This window comes from Pinus tabuliformis, chromosome 3_1 (assembly GCF_031772625.1).
Source record: "Pinus tabuliformis cultivar Carrire ecotype Pingquan chromosome 3_1, CPIR1, whole genome shotgun sequence".
In the NCBI taxonomy this organism is placed as follows: domain Eukaryota; kingdom Viridiplantae; phylum Streptophyta; class Pinopsida; order Pinales; family Pinaceae; genus Pinus; species Pinus tabuliformis.
In genome coordinates, this window is record NC_142301.1 from 676,857,439 (window position 1) to 676,877,448 (window position 20,010).

The following is a 20,010-nucleotide window of genomic DNA, read 5'->3' on the forward strand; positions in this document are numbered from 1 at the left end:
GCTCAAATATCTTCTTATCAATTTCCTTTTGACTCATGCCATTTATCTTGGCCTTCTTCTCCCTTCCACTATGGCTTCTCTTATAACCTTGACTATGCCCATCAATAGTTATCTTCTTTCCTCCTTTCTTGTGAGCTTCTTCTTGCTCACTGTGAGTTGCAGTGAAACTCCTGTAACAAGTCTTCTCCATTGCTTGTTGCCCAATACCTCACCCGCTTCTCCTTAGCCTTGGCTATTGGTATTCCTCTGGTTCCATCATTTGGAATCTCTTAAGCACTCCTTGCCCTCTTGGCTTTTGTGCACTTGCTTACCTTTGGAGAACCTCTCTTGTTCTCTTCTGGAGGGCTTCCAATTTCAAATGGAACATTTATCTACTTATGTAGCCTTTTTGCTGCAAGGTTCTTTGTCATGCTTTTTAAGAATATTATTGATTCTCTGCTATGACTTGTATTGTTGTAGTCAACATCCCCCTCTGCTGTTGCTACTTGCAAGGGTTAACTTCTTGCTAAAATTTAACAAAATGATAGACTATTACTTGCTAATTTCTCCACCTTTGAGATCTTAATATCTCAGCTCTTTTCTAGCCCTGCTCCTCATTGGAATTTCTTCATGTGATATTCTGAGTCTTGTTCCTTCGCGGGTAGTCTTCTCTATCTTTGCTTCTTGACTTGTTCTCTGTGGTCTCTTGGGCTAAGTTCTCCTTCTCAGTGGTCTTTGCTTCCTCTGCAAGCAATCTCTTCAATTTATTTATTTGAAATTTGTCTTCAACGTTCTCTGTCTACAACTCTTCAATATCCTTCGTATTTATTACACCTAATGAGCTTTTGCACTTTGATACCACTTTGATGCAATGGGTTATGGTGGGTTGGTTTTGTCCCAAAAAAAAACAACCCAGTACTTTTTATTCCCCCCTTCGCCGAGGAAAGCCTTGATATACAATGATCTGAATGTGATCATAGACTTAAACTGATGTAGAATTGATTAACCATTAATGATTTGAATGTTAGCGCAAAGCACGGAAATCGAGGAAAACTGCTTGAGAAGAATACTTTACGACAACTGTTTAAACACAAGAAAGATGCATAACAGAAGTGAAAATAGTAAAAACACAGTTATACAAGATAGTGAGATTGATGACGAAGTTCATCCCTGATGGACTACGTCTCCGGGTCCGCTTTCAAGATGGGCGATCGTTTTTATTAGGAATGAAAATGAGTTGATTGCACAATGATTCTGTCAGACTGAACTTGCACATAGGCAATTTTGACCTCTGTAACCAGGAAGCTCTCTGAACCAGCTTTCCAACACTTCTTACAGATTCCAAATCTGATTCCGGATGCCCAAGATATGATCAAAACACCGACCGCCTCTCTGTCTCAGCGTCTGCATGACAAGTTCCAAAAACACTCAAAATCCTCACTAACTCTTCACAAGTCTGCAAATGCTTATTTATACAGTGGTTAGATGCATCATAACCACTTTTGCTCAGTTTGGGATGCATCAACTGACTTGAAGGTATAATTTAGGGTTTTAGGATGAGTCTTAGGTGTGTCACATAGTGACTTTACAAGTTTGCTTTAACAAATATCGAATAAAACCCAAAATAAACATTAGAACAACCATAAACTGTTGGCGGTCAGCTTAACCGGGTGGAGGCGAAACGACTTCCATGTGATCATTGGCGGTCTAACCACCAGATGCCACCTAGCGGTCTTCTCCGGTGGTTCCGGCGATGGGTTCGTTGACTGCTCGTATGTGACAACTGTCCAGCGGCTAACCTCCGATGCGGTTGCAGTTCTGAGACCCCAACAGTCAACCATACACCTAGTCACATATTTCCGATGCGGTTACAGTTGTCGGTTTAGGCTGCGGCTAAATCCGGCTATTTACAACCTGACGATTAACAACATCGTTCACATGCCAACATCTTTGATGCGGTTTCCCATTCCGCTGTGGCCAAGGCCCGACTGTTGGCTAAACTCTGATGGTTTACAATGCCCGGTCACATGTTTTCGACGCGGTTAGGCTGCCCGTGCGGTCAACTGGCTGTGTAATGGTCTATTTGTAATCTTTTGTATTGTTAACATAGGCCGAGGGTAGTTTAGCTAGGTTTTAGATTTATATGTTTAATTCGATTGGATTAGGTAGGTTTAGCATTAGGTTTTAGACTTAGGCTTAGGTTTGATAACCATTTGAATGTGATGGTTAGATTAGGACTTAGGCATAGGTTTTTTTAACACATATGCAATGTTAGTGCATTTGGTAGATTAGGATTAGGGATTACATTTTGTTTGTAAAAGCCCATGTACAACATATTGTCACAATGTGACGAAACAAAATGCATATCGAACCTCTGCCACGAACGACACCCATGTCGATCCCAAATCCTGCGAGTCGAATGACAAGACACATGTCATTGACTAATCATTGCGGAATTGTTAATGAACACAAGTCGACAGCGAGGTACAAACCCATATCAATTAAACACCATGAAAAACCATAAACATTACATGAACAACCTGATCCCTAACCAATACTGTGGAAGCTGACGACACCGAACTGAATTGATGACGACACTGAACACTAACGATGACACTTGAACACCTGTGCAACTGAATCAACAAAATCCTCCTGGATCATTCCTCTCCACTTGAAAGCTTTTGGACCACAAAAGTTTGACTAAACAAATAGTCGATGAGGGTAAAACTTCCTCTCTTTCCACCTTGACTTGACGATGTACCAATACATTCGATTAATCACCTGCAAGTGATGACCTTGATGATGCTGGCCATGGCACATTTTGATTCAGTGACCTGTTCCATCCATCTGCAATATGAACAACTTGCGACGATGAGCAAACAACTTGTTATGAACATGGCAATTGAATTCTTTCCATGAAGAACCATGAGTTAGTGATTCACAATCTTTGAAAACAATCTCTACTGGATGTTGTTTAATACCATCAACATGTGATAAACAATCTGTTTTGCGGAATAACAGAGATCATCAAAGATACTCTTCACATCAAACCAGCTATTTGACTTAACATACTTTCCTGATGCCTGATTACTAAGTGAACTTGTTGCAATGAACCTATCCAATTGTAAGGTGAAATTCGTTGCAACTTAGTTGGATTATGAAAGTATTGAATTAGCTGTTGATTTGTTTGAATCACTTTTCCTTCATTTATTACATGATTTTTCCATTGATTAGCACTTTCCCCTGATGTATAAGTTTCCCTTAGACATTTTGACACTGCTTTAGAAAAGGCTTTGATATGAAAACAAATAGGTTTCCTTCCCGCTTGAAAAGAGGTTTCCAAATTGTTCGAGACATGACATGGCCACACAATACAGGAGAAATTGAACAATGACTTTCCCCAATATTGACCTGTATCCCTGCAACTATTAAGTTCCAAACTTAAACTGAATTGATTCATTCTGATATTAGGAAGAGGAGCTTTAGGCACAAACTGTAATTCATGTTGTATTCCCTGCTTATGATTAAGATGTTTGGTTTTACATAGAACTGGCATAGTTTCTATCTCTTTAATCAAAACATCTTTAAGTTGAGTCTCATAACTTAAACAAACATCATGTCGATGGTTATGTTGTTCTTTTACACACATGACTACAAACCTTTTAGTTGAACTTATTATTCACTTCATCTGATTAACATTCACTGAATTCAAGTGATTTTTGTTTTGATATGTCTTGACAATAAATTCAACCCCATCTTTTTTAAGGTGATATTTATGTTCTCTCCTGAAAAATACTGCATCACGATCATAAAGATAAGGACTTCCTAAGACAACTCCACATATGTCTACTGGAACCACATCTAATTCCACTTCATCAATGTAATTAGCTGTAATGGAAAATCTTAATCGACACTGTTTGATGACTTTTATCTGAGTTGATTTGTTTAGCCATCCTAATGGGTAAGGTCTTGGATGATTCTGTGTTTCCAAACCCAAAATTTTAACTAAATATTTAGATATTAGATTGGCCTGTGATCCATTGTAAAACATTGTATCTATCTTTGTATGCCTAGAGGTTATCCTTATGTTAAATAATTCAACTCTCTTATCCTCATTTGAAGGATTTATGTTTGATGAAGATGCAATAGTTTTCTAACTTGAACCAGTGTCAGAAGTTTTACCTGTCGTAACCATAGCGGTTATCCTCCTTTCATCACCTGAAGATGCAATAGTTAAATAATTCAACTCTTTTATCCTCATTTGAAGGATTTATGTTTGATGAAGATGCAATAGTTTTCGAACTTGAACCAGTGTCAGAAGTTTTACCAGTCATAACCATAGCGGTTATCCTTCTTTCATCACCTGAATCTGAACCTAGATCTTGCTGGACTGCTGCAATTGCTTTCTTTTCATCCTTCTCCTTAAGGAACTTTTTGGGCTTATGTTTTAGATGAAGTTTCCAACACTGAGATTCATCATGACTGATTCTCTGGCAATGAGAACAAGTAGGTCTTTCCTTCTGAGCTATCGCTGATTTCTTTCTCTTCGAATTGTTCTTCCCCTTACTATCATTGGAATCTTTGATTTCCAACTCTTTGGATAACTGCGATGAAAATTTGAATGGTTTGCCACCTGATTCAATATGTATGGCCTGAACATACACTTCATCAAAATCATCAGGATTAAACATCAATAATGTATGCTGCAAATATGAATGTAAACTGCCGATGTATTTTAACAAAGTTTCACATGTATCCAATGAAATACCAAGCGTCAATGCTTTCTTTCTGAACTCCTGAGTAAACTCCTGAACACTCTGCCCTTTACCTTGCTTCAGACGCTGCCAATCAATAACAGCTTGCTGCATGTATCCTAAAGGATAGAATTGTTTCCTAAGAGCTTTTAAAAACTTAGACCATGAAGAGATGACTTTTCCTTTACGCTTTACATCTATCTGAGTTTTTCTTTCCCTTCAGATTAAAGTTGTTCCCCCCATTCTAAGTGTAACTAACTGAATTTTAGTTTTATCACTAGAAATGTTTTGAATGCGACAATACACTTCTAACTGCTTAATCCAGTTATCTAGCTTTTCAGGATTCATTTCGCTATCATAAACAGGTAACTCATATTTCACATCAAGTTTCAAAAGAGATGTTTTCTTAGGTTTCTTTTCCGTTTCAGATTCTGCACTAGAAGAAGAAGAAGAAGAATAGGATGATGGTGATGATGGAGGTTTATCAGCGTTCCCTTTACCTTTGTCCTTCTTAGATGCCTTTGAAGAAGAAGCTGCATCTCTCGCCTTCTTGTCTTCGTACAATTCTCCTAACATCTGCTGCATAGTCAAGAATGCCTACTAAAACTGTTCTTCACTCATCTTAGTTTCAGTGTTTTCACCGGCATCAGATCCGGACATGGTCGATTTATGAACGACTTGTCGTTTTCCAATCTCTCGATCGATCTGCTCAAGGATTCCTTCTCCTCGTTGCGACTTTGACCCAGTTAACATTCATTGGCAATTTCTACAAATGCAACTTGCTCTGGTACCAAATTATATGATTTGAATGTGATCATAGACTTAAACTGATGTAGAATTGATTAACCATTAATGATTTGAATGTTAGCTCAAAGCACAGAAATCGAGGAAAACTGCATGAGAATAATACTTTACGACAGTTGTTTAAATACAAGAAAGATGCATAACATAAGTGAAAATAGTAAAAACACAGTTATACCAGACAACGAGATTGATGACAGAGTTCGTCCCTGATGGACTACATCTCCGAGTTTGCTTTCAAGATGGGCAACCGTTTTTATTAGGAATGAAAAGAAGGAGTTGATTACACAGTTATTCTGTCATACTGAACTTGCACACAAGCAATTTTGACCTCTATAACCAAGAAGCTCTCTGAACTAGCTTTCCAACACTTCTTACGGATTCCAAATCCGATTCCGGATGCCCAAGATATGATTAAAACACCGATCGCCTCTCTGTCTCGGCCTTTGCACGACAAGTTCCAAAAACACTCAAAATCCTCACTAACTCTTCACAAGTCTGCAAATGCTCATTTATACAGTGGTTAGATGCATCATAACCACTTTTGCTCAGTTTGGGATGCATCAGTTGACTTGAAGGTATAATTTAGGGTTTTAGGATGAGTCTTAGGTGTGTCACATAGTCACTTTACAAGTTTGTTTTAACAAATATCAAATAAAACCCAAAATAAACACTAGAATAACCATAAACTGTTGCCAGTCAGCTTAATCGGGGGGAGGCGAAATGACTTCCATGTGATCACTGGTGGTTTAACCACTAGATGCCACCTAGCTGTCTTCTTCGGCAGTTCCGGCGACAGGTTCGTTCACTGCTCATATGTGACAACTGTCTAGCAGCTAAACTCCGACAGGGTTGCAGTTGCGAGACCCCAACGGTCAACCATACACCTGGTCACATATTTCGGATGCGGTTACAGTTGTCGGTTTAGGTTGCGGCTAACTCTGACTGTTTATAACCCAACGGTTAACAACATTGTTCACATGCCAACATCTTTGATGCGGTTTCCCATTCTGTTGTAGCCAAGGCCTGACTGTTGGCTAAACTCTGATGGTTTACAATGCCCGGTCACATGTTTCTACCGTGGTTAGGCTGCTCGCGCGGTCAACTGGCTGTGTAATGGTTTATTTGTAATGTTTTGTATTGTTAACATAGGCCGAGGGTAGTTTAGCTAGGTTTTAGATTTATATGTTTAGTTCGATTGGATTAGGTAAGTTTAGCATTAGGTTTTAGACTTAGGCTTAGGTTTGATAACCATTTGAATGCAATGGTTAGTTAGGACTTAGGCATAGGTTTTTTTAACACATACGCAATGTTAGTGCATTTGGTAGATTAGGATTAGGGATTACATTTTGCTTGTAAAAGCCCATGTACAACATATTGTCACAATGTGACGAAACCAAATGCATATGGAACCTTTGCCACAAACGAAACCCGTGTCAACCCCAAATCCTATGAGTTGAATGACAAGACACATGTCGTCGACTAATCCTGGCGGAACTGTCTATGAACACAAGTCGAGAGCGAGGTACAAACCCATATCAATTGAACGCCATGAAAAACCATAAACATTACCTGAACAACCTGATCCATAACCAATACTGTTGAAGCTGACGACACCAAACTGAATTGATGCCGACACTGAATACTGACGACGACACTTGAACACCTGTGCAATTGAATCAACAGAATCCTCCTGGGTCATTCCAGTACTTTTTATTCCCCCCTTCGCCGAGGAAAGCCTTGATATACAACCAAAAGAAATTTACCCCAGTTAATTAAGACGAGGTCCACACTCTACATGGGGTTTTTGTTTTTGGCTCAAACAAAATTTGGTCGGGAGGTCAACGCTCCTTATCCTGACTACGTCAGCTAACTCAAGGTGCGGCCAATGGCTACTTGAGGGTCGATTGTTTTGTGCTGCTCAGGGGTCGTGGTCTTCGTCCCACGATGTAACTCGTCTGCAACCCCATTATCCTTTTTTCAACTAAGTATTCATCTTGAACTCTTCCAGATTGGGTTGCAATGGAATCACTTTGTGATTTATTTTGTTTACTCAATGAATTTGGAAGATTGAAACTTCATACTTGCACTGTTGCTTGACTCCTTTCGTGGGTCCACCCTATTTGGGTGCTTGGGGGTTGGATGGATGGGTGGGTGATTTATAGAAGCAATTGAATACATGGCCTAATGCTTGACCTCCTCTGCTTCAAACTTACAAGGGAAACTTTATCAATTTTCCCTTTTATTAAACGAACACTACGCCTACCTTGTGACCCACAACCTTTCTCACTCAACAACTGGTAAGGGATATGTGTGCTTGGCCTCTGTTCCTGTTTGCCTATGGGTAAAAGATTATTGTTCCACTCTAATTTCAATTCATCAATCCAAAGCATCCAAGGACAAAGATACAAAATATCAAAATACCTTGTATGTGAGGTCCACCAGTGGAATGACATACCAGTCTACTACTGAAAGACACCTCAAGCTTAAACAATGCATTCAATAGGGTGTTCCATTTGTTGCTATGTTCTTCATTTTCTCGCCTCTTCCGACAAAGCCAATACTTACACAAACAGACGAAATAATGCACAAAAATCTAACACACACTTTCTATTACTCAGAACAACAACATATACAAAGGAACTTCAATGGCTCATTGCCAAAAAAATCCTTGAGCTCTCTCTCGGCTTGTTTCTCTTCTCTCCTCTACTAGAGCTCCACGTATTGACTTCTCTATATTGAATAAAAACAAACACAAAATATCTTGACAACCTTAACAAATGGGACATCTGCCCCAAAACTTTGAAACTGCCTAACTCCTAAATATGACTTGTGTTACATTTGCAAAGGCCCACTTGGCCCAAAACACCAACTCATCAAAACAACTTAACAATGCAACAGTTCATGAGTTTTCTAGAATCAAGACACTTGGCCTTCCCTCAAAATCCCTATTTCTAATTTACACAATTTACAATTGAAAGGAAATGTCGTATCCCTTGGGAATTTACATGACCTCCCTCAAGTCTAAGAAAAAATGGGTTAGGAGCATCAACCATCATCTGAAGGGACTTGAGGTTTATTGGAAATTCATAAAGGTTCCCCATATGCATACTAAATTATATGATTGATTTATTATTATGAGAAAATTTGGTTATGTTTGGAGATTTAAATAGGTGAAATAAATCTCCCACTAATTAACTTTATTGAACTTAACATATTGAATTGAAGGTGATATTGCGACCACATCCTTTCATATTACCATTCTCTCTCTAGAGGAGTATGTAAACTTTGAAGTTTTTGAATGAGCCATGCCTTAGCGAGGTACTATAATTCTAGCGTTTTAAGCTCTAACAAACTGACAAAGATGGACCATGTGCTCCAAACACTACAAATTCATGAAAAGAAAAGAAGATACTCCATAAGCTTGAAAATTGAAAAAGATGCCTCTGTGACATTCCATTTTGAAATGATTTCAATCTCAACCCATGTAATAGTTTATCCCTCTAGTCCTTTTTGTATTATTTTTAAGTTGTATTCATATGCACTAACATAGATTTGTCTTAATAATTTCTATTAAGTACTCTTAAGTCAATTCTTGCAAACTTTGTGATGCTTAAAGTTCTAGGGTTAAAATTGATCTACACTTTTTTTTTTTATTCATTTAGGTTGTTTTCTTAGAACTTGGTTCTTTTGGTGCAAAATCTTTGGGTGGTTTGGTCAAAATTTCATTGAAACCAATGACAAGGTGGAGCTTCAAGATACAATTGTACAATGTGTTATGGAAAATGGTGAAAGAGTACTCCTTAATGTGTCCATATATCCAATTGGTTTGCACAAAGATTTGGAAATCTCGAAAATACAAGTTATTTTAGCAAAAACAATACATGAAACCTTTTGTCAAGATCATGGGTGTGGGTGGAGTAGAAAAGAAAATGCATGTGAAAGAATTTTTCAAATTAGAAAATTTCAAATTATTATGGATCATACCTTTTATTTGCTTCTAAAGGGCTTGTATCAACAATATATCATATTGATGAAGCTATATAAATGCTCAGAAACATCTCAAGTATTTTCATGCCCACGACAATCAACGAGATGCATTTTGGTCAATCAAAGATGTAGTTTTCTCAAATAACTTCATTTTTCTTACATCTCACGACAAGCCCGCCCTCACAAGTTTAGGGATTTGAGTATTATCATGATAACCTATGTAAATAGAGAGAACACTAGTCCCTAGAGCTCTTTTTCTTGCATGCCTTATTTCAACTTCATCCATTTCAAGCATTTGCCCACACCTGCCATTTCACAATTATGAATGATGTTGCTTTTAATATTGTACTATTCAAATATTTTCATATATATCTATAATTATTTTTAAATTTATTTATAAAGTGTTTATAATTTTTTAAAGTTAGTCTTCTTTTAAGTTTCATTACCAATTTTCATTTATCGTTTACCCATTAAAAATTGTGTAATTATTATTATTATTATTATTAATTTTTCATTTAGATGACTTTTTATTAAATCAATGAATTTCATTTGGTCATGTTTTATCTCCATCTTCAAATTTAAATGAATATCATTTCCATTTATTTCCATTACTTCATATTTCAATAATGTCACATATATGTCAAAGCGGGACTATATTAATCCATTCACCTTTGACCTATCCAATACATAATGTTTAACTTTGAAAACTCAATAATATAAGAAAAATTATTGTTTAAACTTTTGATTGGATAATAAATTTAATGCCTTTTTGTAACCTTCTCATTTTACACTGCCATGTGTATTTGGAGCATATTATGATTGGAGGGGGCAATGTATCACTTTCCACTACCACGAGCCTTCTTCTCATACCAATTATAATAAATGAGATGGCCAAATCATCACCTTCATCATGACTACATGTAAATGCAATGCATGGAATGTACCATGACAAAGATGAATGTATATTAAGCTATAATTTAGAGGTAGAGGAAGAATCTACATATTGATATATTTGTAGGCACATTTTTGTGGAGCATTGTACTAATAATCGTCCAAAGCTAAACATTTTCATCTAAGATCAACTCACACACATCTTTGGAAGTCTTACATTGGTATTTTGCAAATTGGGATCTTAAACTCTTAGAACTTGCTTTTGAACTCTTATATGGGAAAAGGCTCAAAGTCTTACAAGAACATTTGAGGTTGACTCACAAGCATCTTTGGAAGCCTTACATTGGTATTTTGTAAATTGGGGTTTTGAGCTCTCAAAACTTGCTTCCTAGGAAGATCAAATGTGGGTGAGGCACAACAAATGCTCACTGGTGCATTGCAAAACACGGACACAAATTTGTTTGCACAAGAACTTGTATTGATACCTTGAATCCAAAATGGAATGAGCTATATACTTAAGAAGTTTATGATCCCTATACAATAATCATTGTGTATTTTTGACAAATTCCATCTTCAAGATGGTGAAAAGGAAAAAAACTTCAGCAATGGTGACTGTCAATATTAACATACAAAGAGGACTACTTTTATACTATCTTGTAAAAGTTGGAACTTTTGTATTTGCATAGGAAGCAAGTAAAGCACCTGTTGACGATGCTGGACCTGCCAACATGTCAAGGGGATCTCCTTGGTAATAAGTCCCAATTAGGCCTCAAACCGTTTGGAGTAGGAGTCCCAACAATGGGTCGTAAGGTAATGCCTTGACCGCGATGTCACGTAAGGTAACTTTGTTAGTAGCAAGGTTGTGAATGATGCAAAGAGTCAAGGAATGTGTATGAGAGGTTCCAACACTTCGAAGGGAGAGGAAGAGGTTGTTCCAGCAGAGAAGTAGTTTATTGTATCTCTGATGTGCTTGTTAAGGTTTTTCCTTCTCTCCTTACTCTATTTGATTGAGCTGACAAGGGTTAACCCAAAAACAACCGACTAGAGAAGATGACACTAGTTAGCGTGCAAGCGTTGTGTTTTCACCAAGGTTCGCTTCGAACAATACATATTTTCCTTTGATGTATCATGGACTAAAAGTAACAAGCTCATCATACGGAGGTAAGATGACATATAACCAAGTAATGATAGATGTACAAGCCCTCTTGTACTTCACCAAGCTCGTTTCAAGAGTCATACATGGTTTCATGCCAACTAACCTACAAACGAAACAAGCGAACGAACTAATCAATCAACAAAGCAAAGCAAAAGCAGAATAAAAAACGAAAGCGAAGCAAGTAAACAAACAAGCAAGCAAAAAAACAAGCAAACAAAGCATGTAAGCAAACAAGCATGCAAGCAAACAACTGAAAGCAAACACTACTCCTACTCCTACACCAATGGTGCATGGCCCTGATCACGTGAAGTGATATTTCCAATGTAGCCACTGGCACATTGGTAGACCCATGTTGGTGAAGGCTTTGTCCACGAGTAACCCAGTTGTGCGGACCAACAAACAAGAAAGATATAACAATGAAGACAGCCACACTTCATGTTTCAAAGTGCCCATGGGACATAAGTGAGTGCGTGTGCGTGATGGACAATCCGTGGACTTATCATGATGTTGTGTGACACTACATGAAACTTTGAAGCAAAAGCACACTCTTGAATCAGACATGCAAGCAAACGAAAGAAACAAAGATAACTTGCATCGCGCACAAGTGCTGGAAATGTAAGACTCCTCCAATGCATGAGCAATGGGATCGTGCAATTCTAGTGGAGGAAGTGTGATCTATGTGTGAGATGGATCTTTAATGCATACAAACAAGTGATGAAGAGCCTTGGCTGGTTGAACAATTTCATGATTGGAAGTGACACTGACCCAAGAGAGTGAGGGCTTGACATAAGCATTAGCTCGAGCTGAAGTGCCTTGACAGTCTTGGGTGTCTCAATTTCATCATCAGGTAGATCATCATAAAATTGTGGCTTCGAAAGATCAACTGCGATAGATTCATGATCATGATAAAAAAATGGAAGCAAATGGATCACGACCGCCACGATCAGAAAAATCAATGAATTCTTCGACATCCTCATGATCAGATGAATCAAACAGAGGGGTAGATGAAAAGCGAACAAACTCATCCTCTGTATTTCCGGAAAAGACAGATGAAGGATCAAGTGGATCTTCAATGAATAACTTATCCTCTCTGTTGTCGAATGATGGACTAGCATCCGGTGAGTCCTGCGAGTGATCAACAATGGGTGCATCTGTGGATGAAGACACACATGCAAAATCATGGATGGCAGGTTCACCAAAGAAGCTAGGAAAGAACAGAGGGGGCTCAGACGGAAGGGAGTCATCCTTCGCCGAGTGTTGATGTTCAAGCTCCCACTCATACTCTTCATGAATGACAACACATGTTGGTTGTGAAACACCAACTTCGTTAGTGGGTTGTTCCTCGTTCACAACAAGTGAAGAGTCCGGAATGGACGAACACAAGACAACATCATCCGGAGGAACACCTGAGTGCGAAGAAAAAAATGCATATGGGAACTCGAAGGACTCACAACCAACTCTGTGCGAAAATTGAGTGGAGTGATTTTGGGAGGGTGTGAGGGATGAACAGATGCGCGAACATGATCCCTAGCATCACTGGGCAATGGTGGAACTGTTGAATGAGAGGGAGGTGAACAATCCGTTGAGACAGTACGTTCTCCTACATGGGATTGCGTAGTTCCATCAACGAAGAAGGTTGAAGGAGGCTTGACATCAAGCTTTCCCTTGGGACGGGCAGATTTCTTAAGACAATACTTGAACCGGTCCCAAAGATAATTGAACATCATCTGGCTCCTCGGAGATTTAAACTGCAAGTCACGGAAGCGCTACCAAAAATCAATAATGGATTCATGCAGAGCCCTCCGTTGTTGTAACAATTTCCGATCAAGATGGTTTGGATCAAAGTGATAGAACGTGTATTCAATAAGATCACAGAAGTACTTACATGAGTGCACAATGTCAGCCGGTAGGTTGAGCACCCAATGAAATGGAGATTCGCTAAGTGTGTATGTGAGCAACAACCCTACCTATTCGTTAGTAAACTCATCTTCCTCATAAATCATGGAAAGAAAGTTATGTAAGTGCTCAGGCCAAGCCACTTCGCCTTCACCATCATACGTGTGAGTGGACAAGAGATTGAAAAGCTTCCTCGAGATGGAGACATCTTCACGATTTGAAAAACACGTCGAGGGAAGAAGAATGCAAGACTCCATCAAAGATATGCAAAGGTTCAAAACTGGATGAGAGGACGCTGCTTGTCATCATGTCCTCCTTCTAGCGCCGAAAATTTTGATGGTGTTGGACTCACCAACATGTCAAGGGGATCTCCTCGGTAAGAAGTCTCAATTAGACCTCAGATCGTTTGGTGTAGGAGTCCCAACAGTGGGTCGTAAGGTAATGCCTTGACCGCGATGTCACACAGAGGCAAGTAAGATAACTCTGTCAGTAGCAAGGGTGTGACTGATGCAGAGAGTCAAGGAATGTGTACGAGAGGTTCCAACACTTCGAAGGGAGAGGAAGGTGAAGGTGAGTTCCAGGTTGAAAGGGATCAGTCCCAACTCAGCTAGGAACACACCACACAAAGGACATGCACAACTTTCGGCGGAGCAGTCCACTCGAATGCAGAAGTCACAACAAGGTAAGATAACACGAACAACACTCACGGATCAGTCCGAGACGAGTGTGACAGTTGATATAGCAAGGTTCATGAGAAAGGTCTGTATGATATCCGACAGAGTAGTTGGCATGGACAATGACAACATTAACAACATATGCAACACATTAACAACAAGATTCATATAATTGCATACAAATCAGTTCATATACAAGTACGTAAGTTAAACAACATATATCATTAAGGCAACCAAAACAGTCCAACTACAATAACAACATATGCATGAAAATGTGTTGGCTCTTATTATTAAAGAAGTGTAAGTCACAATCATGTTGAGATTGCAACAAGATGATGGAGCTTAGTGAAAAGAGTCGCCTTCACTAAGTGGGCTCGCAGGCTATTTTTGGCGCAAGTCTATTTTTAGACATATGGATCATGTCTATGGATTGCAGGTTGCTGTTTATGGATGATTGATCAAGTTGGGAAAAAATAGATGGACTTCTATTTTTGATGAAAGTGTGAGTGATCAAAGTCTATTTTTAGACTGGCTGTCAAAAATAGAAAAGTCAAATATTATTATCTCACAATAATATTTGGACTATAAACTTAATCTTATTCTCTTGGAGCACTTCAGTTTGAGCTACAGAGGTGGCACATGTAGCTGTCAGAAGGAAATACGCTTTTCTTATGAGTCAGTTGAGTTGTTGCATGCATGACTTCAGTTAGAACTCAATCAGTTGAGTTTGGTGGAGTTGATTATGGAGTTGATGGAGTTGTGTTCAGTTTAGCTTTGTTAAACTAGTTGTATTTAGTCTAACTGGAAAATAGACTAGAGATGAGTTGGGTGAATTAGTTATTAATTAATTCACAAGTTTTTAACTCATAATACAACTAATGAATACATCAGTTAACTCAGTTGCATGTCAGTGCATGTTCAGTTCAACAGGGACAGGTGGTAGAGAATCAGATTGCTATCAATTGTGACTATAGTTGTGCACCAGATCTTGCACAATCAAGGGATTGAGTATGCCAATGAGTTTGCTCACGTATTTGCCCACATTATAGCTTGTGCTCACGTCCAACAAAGAGTGAGTGACTATTTTGCAGGTGAAAAACGAGTTTGGTGAGCCATTCTCATCAGTTCTTGAGCAGGTATTGAGCAGTGGAGGCAGGCAAGCAGTGGAAGAGATTTGGAGATCAGATCTGAGCTGTATTGTGTGTAACAGAGGTGGAGATACTTGTGAGAAGTATTATGCTGTGTAATGTTACATGACTCAATCATTAATATACAGATAGTTGGGGTTTTTAGCGAGATGGTTTCCCCGGGATACATACTGTGTTAATGTGTGAATGCTCTTGATGTTTTATTGTTATTGATGCTGCTATATTGATGATCAACGTAGAGGAGCTTATGTATTGTGTATGTTTTCCGCAATAGTACATGATCAGGATAATCTCCATTGAATATGTGTTAAATTATTCAAAATTTCTACAAATCATACAATACACCATGTAAACATGCTAGCCCCAACAGTGGAACGTTACATCCACATTCGCTTGCTCCTCCAAAGAGATGTACTAGCTCCGTGCAGCGGAGAAGCCAAGGCGCGTCACAATACTGTGCAAGTCTTATTCAAGATAGTCTTAGTAGAAGCTTGGCTGATCAAAATCCTTTACAATGAGTTATGAGGGACTATTTATAACAAAGGGTGGGGTGACCCTTGACATTCCCCTTTGTGACAGTTAAACTACCCTCATGACTCTTCGCCTACTCTATGATTGTTACATCCAACTATTGACACTCGACTTACACTTGACATGACTCAACATTACAATGCACATGTACTCATGTGAGACAACATGGATTGAGCAAGCCTTGCAAGACATTACTGACACTCGGTCCGCTATGGTGAGACCAACTCTTTGACATGCTTGTGATGGTGAAGCTGGTGAGCTGATGCCAAGCTTGGTCGTCCGTGATGGTGCGCATGTACCTCATGGTGACATCTTGTTGAAGCGAACTCTTGCCTCTGTTGCAACCGGTGCATTGGTTCAACCCCTTCATCCAACTCATCTGCTAACATGCGCATGGTCTTCTAGGGTACGATCGAACTGGCAACACACTGATGCATAGTGTCCGTGTTGATCTTCAAATGTGTGCTGGTGGTCATGCGCATCAACTTGCCAAAGTGCATGTTCAACCCTAGTTGGACTTGCTTCTTGTCTTCACCTTGGTGAGTGTGTTGAATGGGCTGGATTGCATGCGTGCGCTCAATGACATGCATGCTGCTGGATCCTTTGCATGCGATCAACAACACTGCTCACCTTGTTTACTCTGTGTCAGCGGTTGGGATGGATACTTAACTTGTACTGGCGCAGATTCATCCATGAGTGCATGTTGTGCCCACTGATATTCCTGTTCCTACTGCAACTCATTGGACTATCGGTGCAGCTTCATGTTCTTCCTAAGTTGCTGCTTCAGCACATGCAACTCCTTCTTTGTTCCATCTTTTGCCTTCGCACGATCTTCATGTTGCACCATCACTTCATAGAATGAGTCTCCAAAGTTGCTTTCATTATTAGTGGGTCTGCTTGATCTTGCAACTTTTCTCTGCCTCTATGTTGTCAACAACCTTCCTCTTGCATTCGTTGTGTTCGCTTCATTCGCTGCATTCAGTATGCTACCTTCAGCTGATGTTCATGATGTTGCTCGTTGTGATGATGCTGCTTGATGTCCTTGTCCACGAACAACTTGATGTCTTCGTGAGTAGGCAAGTTCATAGACACTTGATCGATTGTATCCCCAAACATGCTATGAACGATGTCTTCATCTCTACTCTCCTGGAAGCCATTGTACCTGTACTGCTGAGAGGCAGATGAACACCAGCGATACCTAGAGACATGGAAACACTCATAGCAAGCAATCTATCAGTCGAAAACCAAAATGAACATGAGAATTGACTTGCAACATATGTAGGTGAATGATCATGAAGGTTGTGCAATTTTGGCTGGGAGGTCGGGAGATCGACTGCCAAGACTGCACAAGGCACAGTCCGGGCTACTGAGAGATTGACTGAATGATGGAATTGTGCAATGCACAGTCTAGTCTAGTTGTTGACTGCTGGGATTGCGCATTGCGCAATTCCAGCTGGGAAGGACTGCTAGCCCAGGGACAGATTTGCGCAATTTCTTGAGCCAAGCAGCCACTGTCCTCCAGAAATGCGCAAAACAATCTCGGAGGTCAGTGTTGGGTAGGAATGCGCAAATATGGAGAGAAAAGTGAGCCTTCCTTTCCCAGATTGCGCAATGCAGCCTTGGTGAAAGCAGAGCCCGGGCCAAGGTTGGCTCGACTCACCGACGGGAAATTGAAAGCAAGTAAGTCAGTGAATGCATGGCGACACTAAGTGATAGCAGAAGTGATAAACATTGCATGCAAAACATGAATGGAAGATTCAGCCAACATATCAACATACATGTTGGTGAGGCCGTTCACCGGTTGGGCGAACGTCTATGAAAAACAGTTTCATGCATGCAACAACAGTGAGATAGCAATGCAAATTGAAATAGAACTAGGACAAGCTAGAATACATGTAGATGACAACATTTGTTCAAAGAAATCAAGAAAACAACACTCACACAAGCAAATAGACAAAAAGCAATAGAAATGCAGCACAAGGCATGGGAAGCGAGCTTACCCGAAAACAACTAAGCTGAATGTGCCAACTACTCCTAGATGTGATGTGGGATGTCAGAGCTACAAGGTTGATGTGAGGAATGAGCTCTGCAGCGTCTGGTTGATGAGTTTTAATAACATTGAGGTTGTGACGTGCATGCCACAAATCTAGGGGAAGAGACACTTGGAGGGAGGTTTTCAAATTGCTCCTTGCATGTAACCTCGAACTGCTAAACATAAATCCCTGAAACAAGGGATGCCTTTGCATGTTGCCTTGCGAGAAATAGCCCATGCATGCAAGTTTGTTTTGCTCAGTCCCTGAGGGAACCGGTCAACTCAGCTGCACATGCAAGAGACTACTTGATTGCTGGAGAAAAATGCGCATTTCTGGTTGGGTGCCCAAGAGATTTTCCGCAATTTCTAGGCTGAAAAATTGCGCAAATCCTTCTGGGAGGGTTGGCTGATAGGATTACGAAATCCTGGAGGCCAACAGGCTGTCAGAGAGGATTACACAATTTCTGGAGGGAAGGCTGGTTGCCCTCCATAAATGCACAATTTTTAAGGGGAAGATGCTCAGCCTGCAGCTGGAGCAAGTTCGGGTGAGCAGCCTATGAAGGGAAAATATTACTATGATCGTTAGGCTGCCTTTGAGCAAGAAAGACACTGAAGCTTGAGGACTTGATAAAGCAAGGCAAACCATTGTGAAGGTTGGTAGGGAGGCTCCAAAACAGGCTAAGGAAAAATTTTGGAAGGTGGTTGTAGGCGCTACAACAACACCATATGATCTGAGGGGACATTTGGCTTATTTTGGGCAATGTATCCATCTATTACTTTCTATAAGTAGTCTTGTGTTATCTGTACCTTATTTATTCAATAATTGAAACCTTGCAAATCCATCCAAAGTTTTGCCACAAGTTTTTTCGTACAATTGTCATTATCATATATTTATTCAAGTAAAAGAATATAATTTGTTTCAATCCACTTTCCTGATTATATAACATTTGTAATATATGTGTGGGGGTGTAATATATCTTTTCAAATATATGATGTAATGAAGATTATAATGGAATTTATACACTTTTAAAACATATCATTATCATGAATAATACAAAGTTTGTCTTCTATATTAAATTCTTTAGATTTATGAAGTAGATAATTGGTTAATATCTTTTAAAATTCAATGGGCTTTGTTGTGTTCAACAAAATTCTAGTTCTGAAATTTATAATATGAAATTATATATATATATAGTTTAAATAAGATGAAATAACAATTTTGCATAGGGAAAGTTCCATTGGAAATCACCAATTCTGAAGTATTATGTAAAGCATAAGAATCAATGTTCAAACCCATGTGCATCAAGTCTCTCTCTCTCTCTCTATATATATATTTCATTTTCTTATTATAAAAACCGTTATGTGTATGTTTTACCTCTATCTATTTCTTATTATTGGAGAAACCAAGCCATTAGAAAAATAAAGTATATTGTATTGAGATTATTTCCATGTTCAAAATAATAAAAGACCTAAGTCTATAGTTGAAAGTTTCAAAAAAATATTTTTATGCGAACCCAACAACTTGAAGATGCCCATAGAAACTAGGAAGCCAATGATCTAGGGGATCAGTAAAGTGCTCAATATTCAAAGTGTCCAAAAGTGCTCGAAACTTGTACTAGTGTGTCGATATCGATGACCTGAATCCAACGCAACTTGAATCGCTCAAAACCGATATTGTATGCTCCTGATATCATATTCTGATCATTTTCCAAAACAGGAAAAAAAAATTGCAGATGGGTTGCAGGTACGCTGACTATGCAGTCCGTACGTTGACTGAGCAGGGTGACAAGGTAGGCTGACTAGATTTTTAGGACCATTGAGATCTCGCCAAGTGTCCTCATCTTATTGGTCGATTTTTGCTGCATTTTGATTGGTTCGAATTTTATATTATTATTTTTATCAGTTGACTGGGTTATTTGAGGTCTAATGGTTGAGAGCCATGTGGGCCAATGAATGGCTGCCATGTGGCATTTTAAAATTTTGTTAAGGGTCGAAGGGACTGCACTTGGGTTGAACACAGGACCTCTCACCAAGCAACAGGTCGTAACACCACTACAACACAACTCATGTCTTAACCCTATACGCGACCGCATTCCATTTAACATTGGCACATTTTATTGTTTGGGGTTGGGTCAGAGCTAAGCCCCAGCCCTGGTCA